This window comes from Lagenorhynchus albirostris, chromosome 9 (assembly GCF_949774975.1).
Source record: "Lagenorhynchus albirostris chromosome 9, mLagAlb1.1, whole genome shotgun sequence".
Taxonomy (NCBI): Eukaryota; Metazoa; Chordata; class Mammalia; order Artiodactyla; family Delphinidae; genus Lagenorhynchus; species Lagenorhynchus albirostris.
The window spans coordinates 94192014-94217999 of NC_083103.1; the positions used below are offsets into that span (position 1 = coordinate 94192014).

The window sequence follows — 25986 nt, forward strand, 5'->3', positions numbered from 1 at the left end:
ATGTGGTACACATATACAATGGAATATTACTCAGCCATAAAAAGGAATGAAATTGGGCCATTTGTAGAGATGTACTTGGATCTAGAGACTGTCATACAGAATGAAGTAAGTCAGAAAGAGAAAAACAAATATCGTATATTAATACATATACGTGGAACCTAGAAAAACGGTACAGATGAACTGGTTTGCAGGGTAGAAATAGAGACACAGATGTAAAGAACAAATGTATGGACACCAAGGGGGGAAAGTGGCGGGGGGGGGATGAATTGGGAGATTGGGATTGACATATATACACTGATATGTATAAAATAGATAACTAATAAGAACCTGCTGTACAAAAAAGAAACAAAATAAAATTCAAAAAAAAAAGATCTGAGGGGTGGGTCTGTAAAGGTCTATCATAGGAGAGTCAGTATAGGGAGTTTCCCAAAGAAAATAGTTCCGGTTATCTCACATTGAAGAGGAAGAAGGTGAAAGTCACATTGAATATACTTAAGGTTAGACACAAAGATGTTTAGGTTTGGAAATGCGTTGTTTTGAGTAAGAGTTTAAGATAAATAAACACTTTAGATTTCTTGGTAGATACCAGTCCCAAGAATACTTAGTTTTAGTACTTCCCTGAACAAGATAAAGACAATGAGAAGACTAGAAGTCAGCCTCATTTCTAATAAGTGAGCCTTGGGGGTAAACTGACTTCTGAGAGCCAGCCCCCACTCCTAACGTGATGATCTGGGGAAAAATGATCCAATAGGTGTCTGACAACAGAGAAAAAGAGACAGAGGCAGAGAGAACACACAAAGACTGAGCCCTGGCTGCAAATTGGGCTGCTGAGGCATTCTAGGGCCTTCCTGACATGACACCCAGAAACTCAACTCTCATCCCCTGGCTCTTCCTGAATGGAGCCTCAGTGGTGTCCCAGTAAAGCCAGGATGCCATCTAGGGGGAGGCATTTGTAGCACATCTGCAGCCAGGGGACCCCAGACCTCTGACTTTCCTACCCAGAGACCAAGGGTTGGGAGAGGTGGGCCTCTGCTTGAAGAGCCTGGACCCATGAACAGGAGAAGCAAATAAAACATTTCAGCCTCCCGCAGTCTGGAGTATAAGCTGTGGTCACTCACCTTGGGGGAGTCCAGGCAAAGATCCCCTTTACATCAGGTTAAGCAAATGACTACTGTGAGCTGGTAATCACTGCGGCCCTCCACCCTCACCCCAGGGCACCAGTTTCAGTGCCTAAGGTTCAATGGATAGGGTCTGTGTCTTGGGAAGGGTGGAACAGAGAAAGCATCCCTGAGTGTTTCAAGGCCTGTCAATGGTCCCTTAGGAGGTGACCTTTCAGGGTCAGATGGAACGTGGCCTAGGACTCTCTCTCCCTCCACGTCAGTGCTCCCCAGAGTGTGGGTGCATCCGCTGGTAATACAGGAGATGATTACAGTAGTTCCTGGGGGCGTTTTTGATTAAATAGTTATGCATTTACTTTACTGTGTTTCAGAAGGAGAATGAGCACATCAAATCTGGATTTTGTGGACTTCATTGCTTAGGACAAGGTCAAAGGAGGTATTTAATTTTAAAAGGTGACACAGGTTTAAGAAAAATATTAATAATGGTACAGGTGTTTGGGGATGAGGCAAAGGTCATAAAGTTGTTGGGGAAACACTGCTCTGGATGAAACATATGAGTAACAGCCAAACACCAGGCCACCTCAGAAGAGAAAGAGATACCTTCTGGGAAAGAACATGCCCTAAAGGAATAAAATGTCATAGGCCCTGGGACAGGACAAGGGAGGGGGAACCTGCCCCTCATATTTCCTTCTTACCCACATCCTCATGCCTACAGCTCAGGCTGAAGAGCTGCAAAAAAGAACAAGTAAAAACCATAACAGGGGCTTCCCTGGTGGCGCAGTGGTTGAGAGTCCGCCTGCCGATGCAGGGACACGGGTTCGTGCCCTGGTCCGGGAAGATCCCACATGCCGTGGAGCGGCTGGGCCCGTGAGCCATGGGCCGCTGAGCCTGCGCATCCAGAGCCTGTGTTCCACAGTGGGACAGGCCACAACAGTGAGAGGCCCGCGTACCGGAAAAAAAAAAAAAAAAAAAAAAAAAAACCCATAACAGTTTGGTCAATAATCATAATACACCACTTTTGTAACCAAAAATACATTTTTTAACTCAAAAAAGTGTTATTTCACTCCACTTCCCTTGCGTGTTTTTTCCCTTTCTTATTTTTAATTTATATTTTTTTCTGCATGTTTTATAATGCTCGTATACACTAGAGTATAAGTACAAATACAATTTGTAAATACATAAATAGCAGCGTGAACGCTCAAAATTGTTTGTGGCTAGGAGGCAGGATCAACAAACGTGGCTGCTATATACATCGACATTACTCACTATGCCTGCCCGGATTGCTGTCAGCACTTCCTCTACGTAAACTGTGCCTCCTCAACTAGACGCTGAGGGGGGAGGGCTGGGGAGTTTGTTGAGGGGTGACCTGTGCCACTGAGTTCAAACCACCTCATGCTATAGTGGGGTCCCTGGGGCCTGGAGGATTCCAAGGGGCCCAGGCTCCTTGGGAGGAGCAGGCGGGGGAGGTTTATAAAGTCAAGAGTCCTGGAAGGAGCACAGGGCTTGCCTTCAGAGAGACCTTACACTGGAGCCCAGTCCTAGCACACACCCGCTGTGCAATCTTGGGTGACCGCTCTGAACTCCAGGTCTGTCTCCTGTGAAATGAAGAGCGAATGAGGGGTATACACCTCATAGCATCCTTGCAAGGCTCACGTGAAGCAAGAGGAAAAGAGCTTTGGGGAATCACAGAGTATCTTCCTTCTCCCAAGTAGTGTCTCGGGCACGGGGTGGCCCCAGAGGCTCCCAAGCTCCAAAGCCTGCAAGAAAGGGGTGCTGCAGGGCCAGCCATGGGAACCCGTGCTGAGGCCCCTGTCCAGACAAAGCCAGGTCTCTGCTCAGATGGGCCAGATGTCATGCCCGGCCCAGCTGAGCTAGGGCACTGGCACCTAGCCGGCCACACCCACCATCAGCCACTCTTGCTGTCTCCAGCCTCCTGTAGTTTGTGGGAAAGTTCAAGGGCAAGTTGGCTTTTACATTTTGACTCTTCTTGTTGATCTCTGCCAGACCTTTGAGGGGAGGAGGGGGAAGAGAGGAGACAGCCGACATGCACACAGTGGTGAGCACTCATCCCAAGCACGTCCAGGGTCCTTCTACCTCACGGCCTCCTTTTCACCCAAGCCTCCTCCAGCCCTCCCCACTCTTGTTTCCTGATCATAAGCACAGGCTGATTCGTGCAGGTTGCAGAAATCAGGATAAACCAGGGCTGCTTTGTATGGTTACAAGTTTAAAGGCTTTGGGGTTTTCTGGATCTGGCCTTGAAGCCTCTAGAAATATCTGAATACTTGCATGATTCCCATCTCTCTCTTCCTCTTGTCACCCCGATGTGTACCGACCCCAAGACCAGAGCCTCCCAATCCTTTTGTGCACCGTTTGGAGGAAATTGCTCTGCTGACCTCCCCCAATCCATTCCCATCCCATCTACTTCCTATAAATCCCAGCAAACAGCTTGGGGCACAAAAGTAGAGAACGTATCCTTCCCAGTTTTGAACAGACTGTTATACTTTTCACCATTCTCTGCTGAGACCCTGAATCGGACCATGAGCTTCCCCTACCCAGGTGCACAGTTGCTCATCTATCTCCACGTCTCCCCGCCCAGGTCAATACCTGGCACAGGTAGATGCTGAAGTGAGCCGTGGGGACAGGGGCATGGCTGATTCAGCTCTATCCTGCTGGGGCTAGCACCGCGTCTAACACAGCAGATGCTCAGTACTGCTTGATCAAAGCTGCTGGAATTAGGAGGCACCTCTCTCCTCCCCCTGCGCTGGCTGAGACTTAAACACAGGCTTCAGATCCCTCAGAAGATCGTGCAAATCAGTCTCAGAGATCCATTGCCTGGGTGACAGCCTGAGACGGAGGTTTTACCCAGGTGTGAGCTCTCCCAACAGCCCAGAAAGGGGGTAAAAGTGAGAACCCTCTCTCACCACAGCGCAGATAGACGGGGTGAAAAAAAACCTGTCAGCTGCACCCTACCTGTGCCTGCCCTTACCATCTGAGCCCATGCAGGAAGTGGGGGAAACTACCAAAGCCAGCCAAGTCATCTGTGGTTTCACTTCTACAGTGAATCAGTTCCCTGTGCAGGGGCTCAACAGTGCAACCTTGGGTTTAAATATTAGTGAACGAGGGGCACCGGCGGGAAGCAGGGTGTGAAGTCCCACTTGCCGGTGGTTCAGCCGTGCCAGGTGTTCTTCAGCACAATCCTGAGCCTTGGTGGAGGGAACAGTTTACCTGCCTCACCGGGATGGGGTGAGAATGACACAGGTGAAAGCATTTGGCCAACGGGCAAAGCCTCCACACCTGTGTATTACTTGAAGCATGAACAGGAGTTGTGGTCAGATTCAAGGCACCCCTTGGAAAATTTTGGGGGCACTATGTGCATAGACTCAATGTGAAAAGTCATCCACTTACCTTGCCTCCCCCCCCAGCAAAGCAGTTCTGCCTCTCTTCCTCCAGAGAAGACCCCAGACTCTGGTTTCCTGAATCCAGCCTTGACTAGCTGCTCAGGGGTCCAGGGCTCCCCAGAAGGGAGAAAGGAGGGAGAGAGCAGAAGCAGTTTGCTGCCAGGTTTCTCCACGAAGCTAATAAGCTTAGGTGTCAGGCCCCTTACCTGCACAGACCCCTCCAAGCCCCTCTATCTAATTTGGTACTTATTTCTATATTCTTGCTTTAAACTTCAGGCCCCCACAAAACCTGGGGCTGCTCTGGCTCCCAAATAGGACTCTCCTCTCCTCAGAGATAAGCTCCCATCACTCCCCGCTTGATAGCCAACGCCCTCCACGAGCCAGCCTCCCCCCCCACCGGATGTCCACCTGTCCAGCCAACTCGGACAGGCCTCCATGACTTGGCTCAGGACATCCCCCAGCCAGGACTGCATTTTCCCTAACTTTTCAGCCTGTTGCACTACTGCTCAGACCCACAGCAAATACTACCAACGGTAGGAAGCCTTCCGCCAAGTCCCAAGCAAAATCAACCCTCCCTCCTGGGTGCCCCTACTGCACTCAGCACACCCCTCTGTCACAGCACAAATCCGTCCCGGGGAAACTTCAGCTTTGAGAGTCCGCCTCCCTGCCCAGACTGTGTGCTCCTCCAGGGTCCAGGCGAGCTTATCTGATTTGTGTCGGCAGAGCCCACCAGCTCAGAGCTGGCCCCTCCCAGGTGCGGGGCAAATGTTTCTTGAATAAATGAATCAATGAATAACGCTAGTGCTGGGGACAGTGACAGAGTGATGTTAAAAGGTCAAGTTCAGTCCTAGATCCCAGCTGCAGTCATTGCTCTCACCCTCTGGCCACCCCTCCTGATACCTTATTCCGCTCCTCCAGGAAGCTGAGCCCTGAGAAACCATTCCTGGAGCCTGCGCGCCCCCTCGTGGCCGAGTGGCCACCAGCACCTTCCCCAAGAACTAGAGGCGGCAGGCGGGGCCCAATCCTTGGACGACCTGCACAGATGCTTGACACCCACCACCCACAAGAGCAACGTGTTCACTAGGGTCTTATTCACGTGGAGGCTCAAGTCCTACAAGTTCTGTAATTCCTTGGCCTGTAAAGGGCTATAAGGACTCATCTCACCCGTGGTTCTGGACCCAGCTGCCCTGAGCAATGGTGATCACATCTGTCCAGGAGGTCTCAGAGAAGAAAAGGGGAGGCCATCCTGATTCCTGTGGCTCTGGTCTGACACTCTTGCCTGTGGCTTCCAAGGGCCTCCCAGACACCTGGGATGTGTGCCAGAGCCAGGATGAGCTGTGAGACCCAGTCCCACAGCAAGACTAGGCATAGCAGTCATGCCCTACTTCCTGGCTTCTGAAGGAGCTCACCAGCTACTACGCCAACAGCCTTCCTCACTCTGGACCACACAGTCCTGCCACCACCCCCAGCCCCGCCACCTGGAATCAGGGACAGCAAACCACTGTGCTTTTTTTTTTTTTTTTTTTGCGTTACGCGGGCCTCTCACTGTTGTGGCCTCTCCCGACGCGGAGCACAGGCTCCGGACGCGCAGGCTCAGCGGCCATGGCTCGCGGGCCCAGCCGCTCCGCGGCATGCGGGATCTTCCCGGACCGGGGCACGAACCCGTGTCCCCTGCATCGGCAGGCGGACTCTCAACCACTGCGCCACCAGGGAAGCCCCCACTGTGCTTTGTTCAGCCTGTGCAGTGTTGTATTCATACTTAAATGTGATGCCTTTCGACGGAGCATGCCTTCTGCTGGTGTCTCCCCGCCCTCTGTTAAATATATGTACAGTTCTTCTTCCTTGACTTACAATGGAGTTACGTCCTGACTAAACCCATCGTAAATTGAAAATATCATAAGACAAAAATGCGTTTACTTGAAAAAATGCATTTACTACACCTAACCTACCAAACATCATAGCTTAGCCTAGCCTACTTTAAACGTGCTCAGAACACTTTCATTAGCCTACAGTTGGGCAGAAGCATCTAACACAAAGCCTAGTTTAAAATAAAGTGTTGAATATCTCATGTAATCTATCGAATACTGTACTGAATGTGAAAAACACACTGGTTGTCTGGGTACAGAAAGGTTGTGAGTGTACCAGCTGTTTACCCTCAGGATCACGTGGCTGAGTGGGAGCTACTGCTGCCCAGCATCACAAGAGAGTATAGTCGTACATCGCTAGCCAGGAAAAGATCAAAATTCACAATTCGAAGTTTCTACTGAATGAGCATCGTTTTTGCACAATCATAAAGTTGAAACATCGTAAGTCGAACCATTGTAAGTCGGGGACCATCTGTCGTCATTCCTCCCAGTGTCTCTTAGCTCCTGAAGGATCTGAGTTAGACACTCCTGCTCTATACAGTTCATTCACAGCCTCCTTTTCACACCATTTCCTGTCTGCCTACAAAATACTGCTTAATAATTGCCTCTTCTAGGAAGCCCTCTTTGATTATTTATTCAATAATCATGTACCATTGTTTTGACAAAGAGTCTGAGCATATGGGAATAAGAGATACAGCCCTAGACCTCTGGTGGGGAAGACAGAGGAGTTGAAGTATTACTAGTGGTTATTCCAGGGAGTAAGTGCTTTGGGAGGTGAGCATGGGGGCTCTGAGAGCACTGGGGCCCAGCACAGAGCCCTGATTTTGGGTGGTGTCCAAGACACGTTCCTGGACGAGGTGCCATCTGCACTTTCTTTGTAAAGAAAGTCCTAGTAGTCAGGGGCCAGCAGGGGACGTGATGAAGGAAGAAGATGCTCCAAGCTGAGGGCTGAGAGGCAGGAGGGACCGTGGGGCACTCAGGGCTCAGTGTAGCCAGTCAGAGGCTTTGAGTGTCAAGTGGTGACCAAGGGCAGGTCGTGGGGGCCTTGCTGCTCCCCATCAAGGAGGGGCATGATGATACTGGCTCCTTAGAAGGGTCACTGCAGCCATCGTGTGGGGAGGTATTCTCCAAGGAGCCCTTTAGGCAGCCGTGTCACCCCAGAGAGAGACAACAGAGCCTGTCGAGGGCAGGGGCAGTGGGGAGACGGGGAGGTGATACTGAGGAGGGAGGGTCAGCAGCATTTGGTGATCAACTGGGTGCAGTGAAGTAGGAAGAGGGGGCAGCCTGACGGCTCTTAGGATGTGGCTGTAGGCAACAGGGTGGATGGCAGTGGCCACGGAGCAAAATGAGGACATCGGAGAAGGCAATTCTGTTTGGCCCTGTTGGGTTCCAGGTACTCTCAGACCCTCCAGAGCAGATGCCCACTGGGCAATGGAGATAGAGATTTATTGCTTAAGAGAGTTCTCTGGACTAGAAAACTTAAATTTGGGAGCTGTCAGCACCCAGGTGATAGGTGCAACCTTGGAAGTGGATGAAATCCCCAGGGAGAGAATATAAGCAAGAAAAAGAGAGGGCCACAGAGGGAGCCCTACGGGATGCTGACACACAAGGCAGAGGAGACAGGGAAGGTCCAGCCAGCAGGAGGGCAATAAGGGAGGAGACTGTGCAGATCGTCGCACGCCATCGCCAGAGGTCACAACACACAGGTCATCGGGGACCTCGGCAAAAGCAGTTCTGGTGGAACGAGGCAGGCAGGGGCCAGGCCACCGTGGGCAGCGGAGTGAATGCAGGTGGAGAAGGGTGCAGAAGAGAAAGGCCGCACGTCCATGAGAAGTGAAGGTGACAGGAGTCGGCCATTCTCCCCAAGCTGAGCGGTGTGGGGAGGGAAAGCGACCTGGCAGCAGAGCTATAGAGCAGGATGTCGAGTCAGGGGAGACACGTTTGCTAGAAGGGAGATTTGGACAGAGGTGCGCGCTGTCGAAAGGGAGACGGCGAAGACACAGAAGGAGCTGCTAACTGATGCTCGCTTTCTTCAGGAGGAGAGAGAGGAGCTCAGAAGGCTCTGAGGGCGTGAAGAACATTCTTCCATTGCAGCTGAAGGGAAAGCAGGGAGGGTTTGGATAGAGATGCGTTTGTGGTTGTGCAAGGAGTAAGGAGAGGCAGGAAGCTGAAGGGTTCCTGTCTGTGAGGCTCTCTACTTCTCTGTGCTATAGGAAGTCAGGACGTTTGTTGAGAGTATTGGGGGGCAGCATGATGGGGAACTCAGGTGAACCACCGCGGGGAGAGAGCTGACCATGGACGCACAGAGAGGTGGCCACGGGGTGGGGAGAGCTCAGCTGGGAGTTGGAGCCAATGCCGTTGCTGTGGTCACATCTGAGAGCCCGAAGGAGTTTTTTTCAGCATCCCAGGTACAGGAAGGATGCAGGTGGTTGTTGGCTCACTCCAGGGTTGGTGTTTTGCTGGCCAGGTGTGGTGCACGCACACACACACACACACACTGTACTAAATCCGATTGGCACCAACCTCTCCCCACCTCCTTCCCTGCCAGCAGTCTGAGGGGATGCTGTCACTAAGATAGTCATAACAAGATTAGTAATAACACAGGAAAAGGTAATGAGCATTCGCCATGGCCAAAGGCTCACACCTGACTGGTACTTGCCCCCAAGCACAGAGTCCTGCAGCATCTGCGTCTCAAAGGCAAGGCCTACAGTAGGTCAGGGTGGAAGCCATACGCATGGTAACCAATGGCCCAATGGAAGGGGTCCACCTGTGGAACGTGAGTCAAATATGTATCAGATCCAAAATCACCCCTATTTTCCTTTACCCGAGTAATCCCCGTAATACCTGCTTTGTGGTACAATTTTTGTGGAATTAAACCTGAACGGCTTAAAAATAAATCATTACATTTCCATCTTCAGTTGATCTAAGCCTATATTTGATACCTGGCCACAAGAGTAGGGTAACCACAGGCAGGGGATTAAACTCTATTGACCCTGTGACCTAGCTGGGAGTTGGTCCTCCTGAATTAGAACACGTTTCATAATTGTTTTAAAAAATCTCAGGCACCCACTCCCTAGGCCAGCCACCCTGTTACAGGGGCTGTTATGTTGGAGGCCAGGAGGGCAGCGTCCCTGAAGCAGAGGGGCCCCCTCCTAGGCTCGCTTTGGCTGCTAAGTCCCCCTGCAGCCCTTGGGTGGTCCACTGTCCCCCCTTCCTGGGTCCATCCCTCCTTCCTTTGAGGTTTCTCTCCTCCGCGCCCCGTCTCAGATTCAATATTCACCCCAGGGCCAGGCTTGTGGGGAAGGGACCGGAGTTGGAAATGGACCCAAGGAGGGGGTCCTGGGCAGGTGGGGCAGCTGTGGGCAGGGGGTCCATGGCCTGGGTACAAGGAGGGATGATGGACCTCAGGATGGCATGCCCAACGGGTGGGTGAGAGGCAAGTGCCAGGGATCAGGTCAGCCTGAGGGCAGAATCCTGGAACAAGGGCTTGGTATAGGGACCAAACCAGAAACCCACTTGTAAGAACACGAGAAAATTCAGAAACAAGTAGGGGAGTCGAGAGCGGGTGGAGCCCCCGACTGGGTCCACCCATCCCTCGAAGCCTGGGTTACTGACTGTGTCCTGCCTTCAGGTCAGACTTCTCTGGAATTAGACCATGACCTCAACTTTGAGGACCTGGGGAGGAAATGGGGGGAGGGGTCCTGCCGAGGAGGCGGTAGCGGGTTCAGAGCATCTCCCCCACTTTCCTGTCCCTAAAATAGAGCACTGTGCTTCTGAGGTTTTGCTGGTAACTAAAGGGAACCAGGAGAGAGGTCAAGATAGGACAAATAGGGCAAGTCACAAGTTGAGCAGAAATGTCATCAGAGCCCCTGGCACAGCTGGGGTCAGGCCCCTCTCCTGGCCCAGGCCTCCACCTGCCCCTCTCACAAGGCAGGATCCTTATCTAGAGAGGCGGATCTTCCATAGCAATGTCTGTCCCAGCTTGGTGGTTCTGGGCTCAGCCTCTGCCCAGTTCACGGGGTGGGGCACTGAAACCTCTGGGAGACCCCAGCCATCCTGTAAAGGTGTGAGAACCCGAGAGGACCCTGGGACTCTTTCAAAGTAACTGTCATCCCGTCACACAGAAATGATGTGAGGAGTGGGGAGGTGAGGACGCAAACGTGAAGCCCTGTCACCTGTGAAGCCTGGGACACGTGCACGGTGGGCCTCGGTCTGGGGAGGGGAGTGATGTTTTCTATCAAATGTGCTGGAGGAAGGGAAACACCCCCAGCGTGGAATACTCAGACCCACTGGGGTCCAGGCTCAGCCACTTACTAAGGGATCACCTTCCTGGTTGGAAACAATGAGCAGCCTTGTAAGGGCCACCTGCTGGGTGCCTTAAGGTGTAAATGAGAAAACGTGTGAAAGAAAGTTTGCCACCGTTGTTAAAAATACAGAAGTATGTCATGGGAGCTCCATTGCCGAGAAGAGCACCCTGAGGCTTTGGAGTGCACTGGGGCCCTCAGGATCCCCTGGCCTCGGTGGGCCCTCCGGATGTGACTCCGTCTCCATTCCTCTGCTGCTTCCCCTGGGAAAACATTCTGGGCTCCCCCCCAACCCCGACTCTGCCTCACTCTGGGCCCAGAAGCAGCCCTGGAGCATCGTTAGGAGTGCCCAGATCTGGGGCACAGGGCGAGGTTCTCAACCCCGTGTGGGTAAGCTCAAATAGAACTGCGGTCCCACCCGGGGCAGTTGGGCCCTGCTGGGGATCGCGACCTCCCACCCCACCTGTGACGGGGAAGATGGCAGGAGAATACTTGCTGCGCCAGACCAAGCTGAGAGCCTGCAGGCGGCGGGTCGAGAAGAACTTGGTTAGCGTTTTCTCTCCTCACCCTGAGCTCTGGGGCCTGTCGGGAGAGGTGGAGGCCGCACCGCCCTGGCAGACAAACCTGCACCCACCCGTGCGGGACAAGAAGGAGGGGCCGGCTGGGAGGCAGCCAGGGCCCCCAGCCGCTGACCCAGTTCCCACGCTCCAGGGGCTCTCCCAAATCTCATCCACACTCATGCCTCTTCCCTGGGAAGCCTGCCTGGAGCCTCCACCCAGAGCCCAGACAACTCATCTCACTTCCGCCCTGGTCATCAGGGATGCGAAGGGAGGCTGAGGGCTTCCTCCACCGGTGGGAGTTCCAGCCTTTTCCATTCCTCAGTGTAAACACCCTGGCTCACCACCTCCAGCCGCAACAGCCCTCTTGCGATCAGCCCTCTTCCTAGAGCTGATGAAGGAGCTGGGAAATACTCAAATAAGATCTTCTGGCTTTGGAAGGCATGAGTCAGCCTTTTGCTGCAGCTCTGTTTTGCTGCAGCCAATGCTATAACCAATCTGCTGTCCTTGGCTGGCAGAGGAGGGTAGACAGGGGCGCAGGCAGTCCTGGGAAGCATTCGTGGTGGAAACCCAGAGGTGGCTGCCTTGCTCCCCTGAGAGACTGTCCTTGGCCTCCTTTCCCTTCCAAGCGTAGGATCTTGTGCACCTTTGGGTCCCAGGTGGGGAGAAAGCAGCTGCCACTGGCTGGCTGGAGCCCCCACAGAACTGGAGTCTACAGGGATTCCTCTTTTCTTTGCCCTTAGCGATCCCCTTCCCCCGTCTCTTCCTCTGGCTGCCTGCCAGCTCCAGGCCCCCTGGAATGTGGCTCCAAACTGGCTCGCAGATCTCTTTTCAGCCCTGAGGACAGACGCACAACCTCCCAGGCAGACATCCACGCTGGCCTCCCTTTAATTTTCCCTTATTGATCCAAGAGGAAGCAGCAGAGGAGGCACTTCCATGCTACTCCTCCAGCTCCGTGTCCTCCCATCACAGCGGCTCTGGATGAAGGTCTGGGGGACTCCGATGGGGCAAGCAGAGCCTCCCGCAGGCACCACTTCTGCTGAGTCACTCGTTCTGATATCTGCTTGTCCAGTGACGGGACTGCTTGCATCACCGTCGCAGTGACAGACTCACCCTGCCCCCATTCAGTGCAGACGACTATGGGGCTGAAGAGGGCCTGGGCTCTGCGTCCGCATCACCCTCATCCCCAGCTCCTCCAAGAAGGGAGAGGTCAAGAGACCAGACTTTGGTCTCTGGGAGCCGGCTGCAAACCTCAGATCTGGGCCTGATTTCCCACCTGTAAAATGTTGGAGATAATGCCCACCTCACACGATTATTGTCAGCATAGGGTAACACAGTCACATGAAGCAGAGCCTGAAAAGGGCTCACTCGCTAAGTGGCATTTCTTGCTACTATTATGCCAATGAATGATTTTTTTTTTAATTAGCAAGTTATTCCAGGGACTAGTGTGGTGAGACCCCACACCTTGGGTTATCTTCTTCCTGGCATCAATGTCCCAGGGAAGCTGAATCAATAACTATCAGACGAACACAGAATCAGATCAAGGGAAGTGGGAGGGTGTGGGGAATTTCACTGCGCTCTGGGGAGGGCCCACGAACACCAGTAGCCTCCACAGGGGCTAAGAGGTAAGCAGAACCTGCTAGTGCCCACCACTCCCAGGCCCCGTCCTCTGACCTGGGCTGGTTTAGATCCTCTGTACCCTGGGATTCCCCTTTTGTGGATGCTTTCTTTCTTTAGATGTGTGAGTGTCACTGACTAAGCCAGAGTCACCTCTGTTCCCTGGGCCTCCAAGATGGCGTTTCTCTTCCCATGATGAGTTGAATTCGCAACAGCAGCCCTCACCGTTCAGGGACTTCCCGCCTTCCCAGCCCACAGCCTGGCTGTTGGTGTACAAGTAATAATGCCGGTCACCTCGCACGGGGTGTGACTGTCACCAAGCGCTCCCACCCCACGCACCACCTGGGTCCAAGTTCATCACAACTCAGTCTCCCCCTCTGAACAATTCCAGCGCATAGACTTCTAATTCTGTTCCATCACAAAGCAAAGCAAAAGTCCGGGGAACCACCCGGTGCTAAAGCATCAAAGCAGGCACGTTCTTCAGTTCACAGGGGCCAGGACCCCAGGGCAGCCTCAGACCCTGCTGGAGGGCCCCTTCCCAGCAGAAGCAAAGGTGACAGCAGCCTCTGACCTCTTCCTGCAGCCCAACTGGGTGTCAGGAATGGAAACAGGACGTTCACTGGGGCTCTCTTTTTTTTTTTTTACATCTTTATTGGAGGATAATTGCTTTACAATGGTGTGTTAGCTTCTGCTTTATAACAAAGGGAATCAGTTATACGCATACATATGTTCCCATATCTCTTCCCTCTTGCGTCTCCCCCACTCCCACCCTCCCTATCCCACCCCTCTAGGTGGTCACAAAGCAGCGAGCTGACTCTTTTGATTTTGTGATTGAGAACCAGGCAGATGGGGAGGGAAGGAAGGAAGGTGGAGAGCAAGGGCTTCATCCAAGCAGGCCTCTCTCCATCCCTCCCTCCACATGCCCTCTCTCTCCTCCGTGTCTCTGAGCTTCTGCCACTTCTGCAGCCTCCATCTGTTTCCCTGTCCATCTCCCTCACTCTCTGTCTTCCCTCTGTCTTCATTCCACTCTTCTTTCTGTTGTTCTAGTCGGTATTTTTCTAAATATCTTTCTGCTCTCCTTCCTGATTTCTGTCTCTCCTGTCTCTCTCTCATCTCCATCTTTCTGTTTTTATTTCTAAATCTACTCTACTCTTAATTACTCAGTCTTTTTGCCTATCTATATCTCTCTTCTTTTCCCTTCCAAAGAAAAACACCGAAGTGGGAGATAAGATAGCCACCAACTTTCCACTGACCACACCCCACCCCACCCCCATATACACAGACCCCAAGGTCCTGCCAGAGGTTCAAAGTGGTGGTTCTGGGCGCTCATCCTCAGAGTCACCACTGATAAAACTGGTAACCTTCTCCACGCTGAGCCCTAGGCGGAATCTTGGTCAAGTACACTGAACTGGGGCAGCCCAGATATCCCAACTGACCAGACCAGGACAGAATGAAATACATCTCTTCTAAAGCATGACCTGCAGTGGGGCCCTTGTCAGTGGTCCCACACCTGTCCTACCTTGGTAGCTGCAGGGTACCCACACTCCATCCCACCCCACCCAGCTCCTTCCCTGCATTCTCCTTTGCTTATCTTAGCACCAGAAGATGACACCCAGGACACACCCAGCCTAACCAGCCTTTCCCAATGACTTTGGCCTGGAGCACCGTGGGTAGGAGTCTGGCCACCATCCAAGATGGCTTGGAGGAAGAAGAAAACAAGGGTACCTACACTTTGAGTGGTTCCCAGAAGTGAAATATGGGAGTGGTCTGGGTCTGATCCCTGGGACATGGAGCCAAGGGGCCAGGCTAAAATCAGGGAGACTGGACAGAAGCCACCATTACTGCCCGATTGACCCATTTCACGTCCTTCAGGCACTACCCTCACCATCACTCACTCGGGGCTGTGCCTGGGGAAGGGGTGTCTGCAGCCCCCCGACCTCCAGAAGCATGGCCAAGTGGGACAGCTCCAGCCAGGGCTCTCACTGGCATGTTTGACTCAACCTGTTCAGATTCAGACTCTTTATCTTTCTCCCCAAAGCTACCCCTCCCAACTGTTCACCCCCTTGGTAAATGGTACCACTATTTGCCCAGTCGCTCAGAGAACTGAGACTCTCCCTGCATCCTCCCCCTGCCTTGTTCTCCAAATCTACTTAGTTATCAAATCCAACCATGTGTAAAATTTCTCTCTGCTCTCCTGGGTTCTTCCTCCCACCTGGACTTCCACCAACAGCCCCCTACAAGTGTCTCTACCCCCATCTCTCCACACTGCTGCCGGCGGGGGGGGGTCTTCCAAAATTAATAAAACAAAGAGCAAAAATTCATCCCTATTTGAACAACTTCTACTGGCTCCTTAGTGCCTAGAGCTGCGGTCTCCAAGCCTCTTTGATGTTTATCGATAACAAAATAATTTTGGCACCCACCTCTAACATATGTATATTTATTTATGTATAAATTATGTTTCCAGGGCTTCCCTGGTGGCGCAGTGGTTGAGAGTCCGCCTGCCGATGCAGGGGACACGGGTTCATGCCCCGGTCCGGGAAGATCCCACATGCCGCGGAGCGGCTGGGCCCGTGAGCCATGGCCGCTGAGCCTGCGCGTCCGGAGCCTGTGCTCCACAATGGGAGAGGCCACAGCAGTGAGAGGCCCGCGTACCGCAAAAAAAAAAAAAAAATTATGTTTCCATGTTCTACCATCATTAGCCAATATCTGAAGGACAACCAACCTTTAAAGAAAGAATATTACTAACACCAGAAAATTTGAATCTATATTTCAAGTTATCTTGATAATTTTGAATACTTCTAATCAGCTTCCACTGATATTGATTAGATTGTTACAGTTTTTATCTCAACACAGGAAGGTAATGAGAAGCCCATCCAAAAAGTGGGGGAGAGATAAACCCACGCACATATGGTCACCTTATCTTTGATAAAGGAGGCAAGAATATACAATGGAGAAAAGACAGCCTCTTCAATAAGTGCTGGGAAAACTGGACAGCTACATGTAAAAGAATGAAATTAGAACACTTCCTAACACCGTACACAAAAATAAACTCAAAATGGATTAAAGACCTAAATGTAAGGCCAGACACTATCAAACTCTCAGAGGAAAACATAGGCAGAACACTCTATGACATAAATCACAGCATGATCCTTTTTGACCTACCTCCTAGAGAAATGGACTTAAAAGCTTTTGCACAGCAAAGGAAACCATAAACAAGATGAAAAGACAACCCTCAAAATGTTGAAAATATTTGCAAATGAAGCAACTGACAAAGGATTAATCTCCAAAATATACAAGCAGCTCATGCAGCTCAATATTAAAGAAACAAACAAGCCAATCCAAAAATGGGCAGAAGACCTAAATAGACATTTCTCCAAAGAAGATATACAGATGGGCAACAAACACATGAAAGGATGCTCAACATCACTAATCATTAGAGAAATGCAAACCAAAACCATTATGAGGTATCACCTCACACTGGTCAGAATGGCCATCATCAAAAATTCTGCAAACAATAAATGCTGGAGAGGGTGTGGAGAAAAGGGAACTCTCTTGTACTGTTGGTGGGAATGTAAATTGATACAGTCACTATGGAGAACAGTATGGAGGTTCCTTAAAGACCTAAAAATAGAACTACCATACGACCCAGCAATCCCATTACTGGGCATATACCCTGAGAAAACCATAATTCAAAAAGACACATGTACCACAATGTTCATTGCAGCACTATTTACAATAGCCAGGACATGGAAGCAACCTAAGTGTCCATCGACAGATGAATGGATAAAGAAGATGTGGCCCATATATGCAATGGAATATTACTCAGGCATAAAAAGAAACGAAACTGAGTTATTTGTAGTGAGATGGATAGACCTAGAGTCTGTCATACAGAGTGAAGTAAGTCAGAAAGAGAAAAACAAATACCGTATGCTAACACATATATGTGGAATTTAAAAAAAAATGGTTCTGAAGAATCTAGGGGCAGGACAGGAATAAAGATGCAGACGTAGAGAATGGACTTGAGAACACGGGGAGTGGGAAGGGTAAGCTGGGACAAAGTGAGAGAGTGGCATGGACATATATACACTACCAAATGTAAATCCTCCCCTTTGGCCCTTACTCTTCTACCTGACCACGTCCTGCTCATCCTCATAAGCTCAGCTCAAATGCTACCTCCTCTGCGGAGGCTGCCGACCTCCAGCTCAGTTTGCACTCTCAGCACGGCCTCCCCGGCAGATCACAGTGCCCTCCCCACCATGTCGGAGAGCTATGGGGGGCAGGTAAGGTGCCTGATTCACCCATGTGTCCTCAGACTACAGGTGCTCAATAAATGACTAATGAATGAGAGATTCCCACAGAGCCTGGGATGAGGTCTAGGGACAGTCTGGGCCGGAGACTTCCAGGTTCAAGAACTTTGGTTCTGGGTAATGGGCAGGGAGAAGATGAAGGCGATGATGTGAGGGGCATCCAGGACCGTGTCTGCATGTTGACAGAAGGGCTGCTCACTGACGGCCTTTCAAGTGGGAGACGAATCTACTCAAAGGAGAAGAAGCAGGGACCCTGGGGTGAGGAAGTGAGCTTCCGCCACCTGGCAGCGCTGTCCACATCGGGCAACCGCACTGAGGCAGAGGGGCTTCCAGGAGCCAAGCAGCCTCTCCCAAGCATCACTCTGCAGCCAGAAGCACTCAGTCAAGCCAGAGGCACCAGCATTGTCAATAAATGCTCTTCTGCGGGATTTGGCAAAGCCTGGACGCACACAATCTAAAAGCATCCCCTCTTGCAATAGGGTCAACCCAATGAACCAACTGTTAATAGCCCACCATAGCTCCATCACCCACAGAGAAACCTCAGAGTTATCCCCAATTCCTCCCACAGACAGTCCTTTGGAGTGTCAGAAATGTCTCTAAATCCTGGCAGCCCAGTGTCTGTGCCAATCTTGCACTCTGGGTCTGCCCACCAAGTACGAGTTGTGTGGTATTGGGTCAGTTACTTCAGTTCCCTCAGCCATAAAATGGGAACATTTATGAGACTGAGTTTGCAAGGTTATTAGGACAAAATTACTTAACTAACATACAACACAAAGCATAGGGCACAGCACAGAGGAGAATATTAATAAAGAATATCCCTTCCTTTTCTTCATCCTCTCCATTCCTGTGGACCAGGCCTTAATGTAGGCCTTCTCCATCTTTACCTGAACGATTGCAATGGCCTCTTACCTGGTCTCCCTTCCTCTCCTCCACACAGCTGCCAGAAATATCTTTCTCTGTGGCAACAGTTATGTTTTAAACTAAATTTACTTAAGCAACATTTGAGCACATTGTGTGCCTGGCACTGTGCTGGTGCTGCAGATATAAAAGTAAATGGGCTTGGGGCTTCCCCAGTGGCACAGTAGCTAAGAATCCGCCTGCCAGTGCAGGGGACACAGGTTCGATCCCTGGCCCAGGAAGATCTCACATGCTGTGGAGCAACTAAGCGCATGTGCCACAACTACAGAGCCTGCGCTCTAGAGCCCATGAGCCACAACTACTGAGCCCGCATGCCATAACTACTGAAGAAGCCCACATGCCTAGAGCCTGTGCTCCGCAGCAAGACAAGCCACCGCAATGAGAAGCCCGCGCAGCGCAATGAAGAGTAGCCCCCTCTTGCCAAAACTAGAGAAAGCCCGCGCGCAGCAACGAAGACCCAACACAGCCAAAAATAAATAAATAAATTTATAAAAAAATAAAAAATAAAAAAATATATGAGTTCTCTCCCAGGGAGAGAGAGCTTCCCTGCCTCTCTCCCATAATAAATACTTACGATTTTTTTTATCTAGAAGGTCACCAAGTGGGGACTCAAACTGAACCCATGCTCTTTCTAATTCACCCCTCATCTCCATCACCCCTCACCTGCCTTCCTTCCGCCTCTCCCACACACACATAACTTCAGCACAAGGACAAGTAGCAGGAAGTCCCAGCATAAAGAGACTGTCCAGACAGTGACAGAAAGTAAACAGGCAAAGATTATGACTCAACTAACTGCAAGCATCTGGCTCAATGACTCTGGCGGAAGAAATGCCTGTTTTTGAGGAGGGGGTTGGGTGATCACCTCCCTTCTCAATATTTCCCTTTTCGTGGCAGCCTGAACAAGATCAGATCCTCGGGCAGTGTTGGTCCAGCCGGCACTTGAAAGCCAACAGCAAGGTCCAGCATGAGCCCTCGGACCCGGCTTGAAACCTTCAGCCCCAGACAGATGGACTCAGGGGCTTCTGTGAGTGCCTGCCAGACAAAGGTCTGTTCCCAAGGTGTGATGACCACCTCACCTCCCACCTCCCCTCCCGGACACCATCACACCCGCAAATGCAGACAGGCACACTCTCAGAGTAGCTGAGATGGTAGAAGTTACATTGAAAAAAGCCAGAGCCACCAAACAGGATTAAACAGGTAAATCTGCTGTGATAAACATAACCCAGATCAAGGCTCAAAACCCTTGTCTATATAGGACATGAGCTGCCAGGACTTAGCTTCTCTGTGTGTATAACCATCCAGCATGCGAAAGGACACAGCAAGACTAGAGGAAACAGAAACACAAAGAAGAATAAGACACAATCCCTGCCCTGGCACTGTATCACAGTAACAGTACCATAAACTCTGCGGCAAAAACAACAGAAACTACTGTCTCATGTTTCTGGAGGCCAGAGGTCTGAAATCAGGGTGTTGGCAGGGCCATTCTTCCTCTGAAGCCTCTCGGGGAGGATCCTTCCTTGCCTCTTCCCCCTTCTGGTGGCCCCAGGTGATCCTTGGCCTATGGCAGCATCGCTCAAATCTCTGCCTCTGTCTTCACATGACCGTCTTCCCTCTGTATCTACACATCATCTTCCCTCAGTGTGTGTTTGCTTCTGGGTCTCTTCTCACCAGTCATATTGGATGAAGGGCCAATCCTACTCCAGCATGACCCAATCTTAACTAATCATATCTTCAATGACCCTCTTTCCAAATAAGGTCACATTCTGAGGATCTGGGTGGACATGAATTCTTGGGGTGTTACCACCGGGGTCCTTGGCCTCTTTAATCAGTAGATATTGATAAGGGGCCAGACAAGGAATTCAGGCAAGTCTTTACTGGGATTTGTGCTGCAGCAAGAGGAAGCAAGAACAAGTAACAGTGTGCACTTGCTCTTTTCTCGCTCTCCTCTCTCCAAGGAGGGCAGGCGGTCTCTTAACTGGGGGAGGGTAGGGGCAGATCAGCATGGTGGTCGGGCTAGAGGGGTGCCTTAGACGGTCTGCCCACCCGCTCGGTGGTGCTGTGTGCAGGGATGATGGGTATTTACCCTGCTTTTGGTCCCCGTACCTGATAAGTGGCAGTTGGTTTGTGGCCTTTTTGTATCTTATTGTTTCTACTTTGGCCCCAACTGCGCACGTGTACAGTGATTTTTAGTCCCTTTTAGTTTCTTCGTATTCTGTTGCTCAAGGAGAAGTTTGTCGAGGTGCAAGCGCTGCAGCAAAGGGTCCCAGTCTTGTCTCAGGGAGACACTATTCAACCCAGTACAGGCATCGACAATCCAGCAGGAGGATATACTGCCAAGTTGCCAATAAAAGTTAGAAGAAAGGACCATATGAAGGCGTTGAAGATGGGTCAGTTCCAGGTGGACATCTTAGCAGCTGTGTAACCCTGGACAAGCTGCTCAACTTCTCTGAGCCTCAGTTCTCTGGTCAACAGCACAGGATTGTTTTGAAGGTCAAATGAGAAAAGATGCTTTGTTGCTATAAAGCCCTGTGCACAGACACGTGTGATGTTTCTTCACCAATCCATGCACGTTGGCTTCCTGAATAAATTGGGAGCTGCCCTGATCTCATCAGCAAGCATTTGCCAGGGTATCTCTTGTATAAAGTCCAAGCTGGATCATTTTATGATTCAGGACTTCTGAAGGGCATCCTTTAGTAGCTGCCAGAGGGAATCAGTGTGTGGTCCTGTTAAGCCCTTAACCGGCTTGCCCTCTCCTCTGGTCCAGGCTCCACCTTGCACCCAGCACTGAGCTTCTGCACCTCTTCAGGGATCTGTTTGCAATTCCATCCCTGAAGAGTCGCAAAAGCTCAGTACCGGAAGGAGAAAAGTGGGCACTGGACCTCCCCTGCCAGGTAGGGAGATACAGAATGAGCCAAGCACATGACAAAGCACAACTCGGGTGGGACTGCACCTGCAGGACGGTCCAGCCTTTCCTGGAGCAGATGCATGGACTACATCAGGGCCTTCAACATTCTCACAAGTCCCGCATCTGTAGGACACAGGTCCCTTACACTGACAGTGCTCTGCACGGCTGGTGAAGCCCTCACACAACCGTTCTCCCCTCCCACCTTCACAACCACATCGTGGACCAGACTGGGCAGCTGTTTTAACGCCGCAGGTAACTGAGGCCAAGAAGTGAGGGTCCAGCCCTCACCCACACAACTGGCAAAAGATGGGGTTGAAACCTGAATAAAAACCATGCACCGTTGATGAAGCAGTAAAAACTCCGTGACATGTAGACTACATGGCAAAACATACATTCTGAAGCTGATGATTTATTTAACCTGTGGCTGAACTAATAATCGTTTTCACTTCACTGACAGTATTTTCATGCCACCATTGTAAGCACTTTACAAATATTAAGTCACCTAATCCTCTCAACAGTCCTTAAAGGTAGATATCATTGTCACCCATTTTACAGATGAGGCAAGTGAGACACAGAGAGGTTAAATAACATGCCCGAGGTAACCCAGCTGGTGGGTGACAGAGCTGCTATAGTTAAGATTTAAAGCTGTGCATGGAGTTTATTCCATGTATAATAGACTGGATTTTAAACTGATTCTCTGATCCTGAGGAAATAAATGCAATAAAGTTTTCATCTATACTATTTAATTTCTAGCCAGATTCTTTTTTTAAAAAAATCATCAAAGTATTATATGTTCGTGGTCTCAAATCTACAGCACAGTTAAGAGGAAAAGCAGCATCTCCCAGCCCCACTGCCCTCCCTTTTCCTTTAAACCACTGGGCTCCTCCAGGGTGAAGCTATGAGCAGCCTCTAGAGACAGATGAAAAGAAAGAGGCTGCCTCTGAAATAATCTGAAATTCATTCTTTGCCCACTTTGCAGGGGAGAGGACTGAATGAAAACATTTTCTCTGAGACTGATTTCAAATTACACTGGCAATGTAGAAACTGCCCCCTGGGGTCCAGGCAGGCCCACCCTGTGCCCTGGTGCCACAGGGGCCCGAGTGGCTTTCCAGAGGTCCCTGGAGGACAGCAGAGGCCATTGCAGTTTCTCCCCATGACCCATGCAGGGCCTACCCACGCACGATGCGGTGGAAAAGGCCTGGGCATCCCAAGTTACGCAGACCTGGACCCCACCCGCTCTGAGCCTCTGTCTCCTCCTTTGTAAAATGGAGGCAAGAGCAACACCCACATCCTAGGGTGGCCGCAAGGACCAGATGAGGTGATGTCCTTTCTTTGCACAGGTGTAAAGCCTGGCACACGGGAACACAATTTACATGCTGGTTATTTTTCCCTCTTGTGGTCTATGGAAGCAAAAATGTCTTGTCATTCTGTCAGATGCACTGTGTGCCCCACCCCCGCCCCCAGCCTTAGTTTCCCCACCCGTGGAAGTTCATCCTGGCAAGAGAAAGGTCAGCTCCCACCCGGCAGAGACCAGCCAGGGTTGGGGATTCTCAGGTTCCCCAGCTCTTCTTTGGTGCAGATATTTAAGACTCAGTCCCACAGCCTCGGGGCCTAACCCATGTCTTGGGAGACGGGCTGCCAAGCAGTGAAAATCCTCTCCGGAAAGAGACTCAACAGAGGGCCACACCCGCATCCCTCACAGAGAGCCGAGGTGCCCCTTGCTGTCCCCATAGCACAGGCGCTGCATTCCCTACCTGCCGCGTTTCAGAGCTGTTTGGCTTGGGTGACGAGAGCTGTTGCCAGCACCTGCCCACGGGCTGCATGCACCCTTTCTCACTTAATTTCCTGGGAGAGGCTAGAACAAAAGGGTCTGTCGCTGAAACTTATCTCAGATTATTTGGGCTCAGAGGAAAGAATCATAGACTTTGCTGGCTGGAAGGAACCCACAGGACTCATGGATGCCAAGCTCCAGTCTCTGAGTTCAGCTCACTCCAGAAGTCACAGCCTCTCCCCTCTCCCCAGCACAGAAAGAGATCTAGACCAGCATTTCACAAACTTAAAGGTACATTTGAATCACCCAGGGATCTTGTAATGCAGATTCCGACTCAGTAGGTCGATCTAGAGGACTTGCTGCCCTCAGAAGGTCCTGCTGTAATAGGAGGAGTGCAGTCCCTGGGCAGGCCCTTCTCCAACCCCAGGGTCTAACATCACAGTGCCTTTAGCACCATAGAAAATATTTGTTGGATGGATGGTTGGATGGGCGGATGGATGGATGGATGGGCAGATGGATGGATGGATGGATGGGCGGATGGATGGATGGATGGGCAGATGGATGGATGGATGGGCAGATGGATGGATGGATGAACGGATGGGCAGGCAGATGTAGATGGACGGATGCTGATGTGAAGATCAAACTGTCCTATAATTACATATTTAGGTAAAAATGTCCTGGAGGTGAAATGAAGGAAGAGGGAAGGGAGGGAGGGAGGGAGGGAGGGAGGGAGGGGAAGAGGGCAGTGAAAGATGAAAAACCCTCTAAACTCCCAAAGAGTTTTCTTTTTAACTCTACTGGAACATCTTATTAACTTAGAATGATTTATGGATGTGTCATATCCCCTCCTGTAGACTATGAGGTGTGCGTGTGCAGGGCTGTGTTTTTTATCCCCTCCTGTAGACTATGGGGTGTGCGCGTGCAGGGCTGTGTTTTTTATCCCCTCCTGTAGACTATGGGGTGTGCGCGTGCAGGGCTGTGTTTTTTATCCCCTCCTGTAGACTATGAGGTGTGCACCTGCAGGGCTGTGTTTTTTATCTCCTAATCCCCAGTGCCTGGCTCTAGCAAGAGCTCCATAAATACACATTTTGTGAAATGAATAGGGATAATAGCTCCATTCAGGAAATCCCCTTTAGGTACCAGACATGGATATCTCATTTAATCCTGTAACAGCCTTATAAGGTCAGTCCTATTATCACCACTTTACAGATGAGGAATGTGAAACTTGGGAGGATTAAGTAAGATGCCCACAGTCACACAATCAGTGGTTGGGATTAGCGCCCAGGCGACCGGAGCCCATGCTGCTCACCGAGGGAGAGCCAGGTTGTGTGAGGCCTCAAGCTGATGATACATTTTGAGGGACCCTCTTTGAGAAAAACATACCCACAAAACTCTGCTGCAAAATTTACAAAATAGTATGACTATGTGAACACATCACCGGGACCATTCCCAGCCTTGGAGGTGCCGTGCAGGGAGGGGCTCTGCAGCTTAGGCTACATTAGCTGCGTGGCAAAAATGCCTCTGACCTTGACCCACGTGCTGGAAATGAGAGCAACAGGAAGAAGGGAGAGGAAAAACTGTCGGACAAAGAGAGAAAGAGATAAAACAGGAGCAAAAGGAAAGAAAGGAGGGAGTAAAAAGGAGGGGACTCAAAGAGATGGTTGGAAAAGAGAGAGAGCCATCAGAGACGGGACAGGAAGGAGCTGAGGGGGAGTTAAAGCTGCCTCTGGATGAATAGGGGCAGGGGACAGGGGGCTGGGAGCATCCAGCCAGCTGGTCCCCCCAGCACCCGGGAGGACGGCCCTCTGCTCTCTCCAGGCCTCTGGGCCTCCACCTGTACACCGTGCAACCTCCTCCCCACAAGGACCCTGCCTCGTCCTGCCCACCTGTCTCCTTCCCAAGCCTCTCTTCAAGCTCCCAGACCCACTTGGGAGCCTGGGCCCGAGCTGGGGACAGGAGGGCTGAGTAATCACCCCTCCAGCAAGCGTCGCCCAGCAGCATTCTTGCCCACGCAGCTACCTCTTTCCTGGTTCATCACCTGAGCACCCAGCAAGGAGATGCAAGCCTGGGGCCTGACGTTTAGCCGGGTACATAGAGGAAGCAAGGTCAGGGAAAGCCTGGTTCAGGGTGGCCCCCTGGCCTCCCACCGCCCGACTGCTGGGTCCTCCTTAAGAGGGACATGCCTGCCTGGGTCTTCGCAGCCTGTCCCTTGAAGTCACCTGTTCTGAGATCACGGGCACTTGACTTGGCCCAAAACTTCCAATTCTGAAGGCCATCACCCTAGAGTGGGGAAGGATGGTGGGCCCAAGAGACCCCCCAGACCAGCTCAGATCTCTGCTGCTCAGAGATGAGTCCAAGGCCACACCTGATGGAGGAGCCAAGATTAGGCCAGTAAACAGTTAAATCGAGCCAATATTCCTCCTTCTGCCCAGAGGTCACCGGGGTCCTGCATGCACCATATCTCCCCAGACCATCACCCAGGGCTTTCAGACACATGCGTTGCATTCAGCCCTGAACCGGGCTCAAGCCCCAGCTCCGCCAAAAACCCAGTGTGATTGGGGGCCAGTCACGTCATCTCCACGCGCTACGATTTCCTCAACTGTCAGATGGGAGCAAAATATTCCTCATGGGGTTATGGTGAGAATTGAAGAGATGAAACATACAAGCATGTTATCCATGGATGGGCCAATACAGAAGTCTAGCCTGGGCTGGTCTCTGGGGAGGGTCAAGGCTGAGACATGGAAGAAAATCTAGACTTGTTCAGAAACCGACACTAATTTACTGTGCGATCTTGGACATCCCTTTTGTGGGAATTTAGCTTCCTGAGCCACAAAGGGGATGGGAGAAGACAGTTGTCCAAATCCCTTCCGGTTCTGTGGTTCTGTGGTTCCAAGGTGTCTCCCGGCCAAGGGGGTGGCTCCGGATCTCAGGATACTGCAGGATGGGAATCTGCAGTGACCCTGCTGGGTGATATTCAAAACAGTAATAACCGGTGAGGCAGGGGCAAAAAACGCTCAAAAGGGATGTTGGCCGGCACTCCGTATATGAACCTACGCAGGACAGCTTCACTCCAAGGTCCGGGGAAAGGTAGGGAAACCTGTTCTTCACGGACTTCCCAATCCTGTCGCCCCACTCACGGCAACAATCCAGTCCACCGAGCAGTAAATTCTGTCAGCCCACCCCCCACACTCCTCCACCACCTCCCCACAACCCCAAACAAAACACC

General features: G+C 51.2%; 1 protein-coding gene across 1 annotated transcript in view; it reads right to left on the reverse strand.

The window, feature by feature from the left end:
- The window catches only part of SMIM35 (small integral membrane protein 35), a 115123-nt gene that overhangs the window by 30417 nt on the left and 58720 nt on the right, over window positions 1-25986 (reverse strand).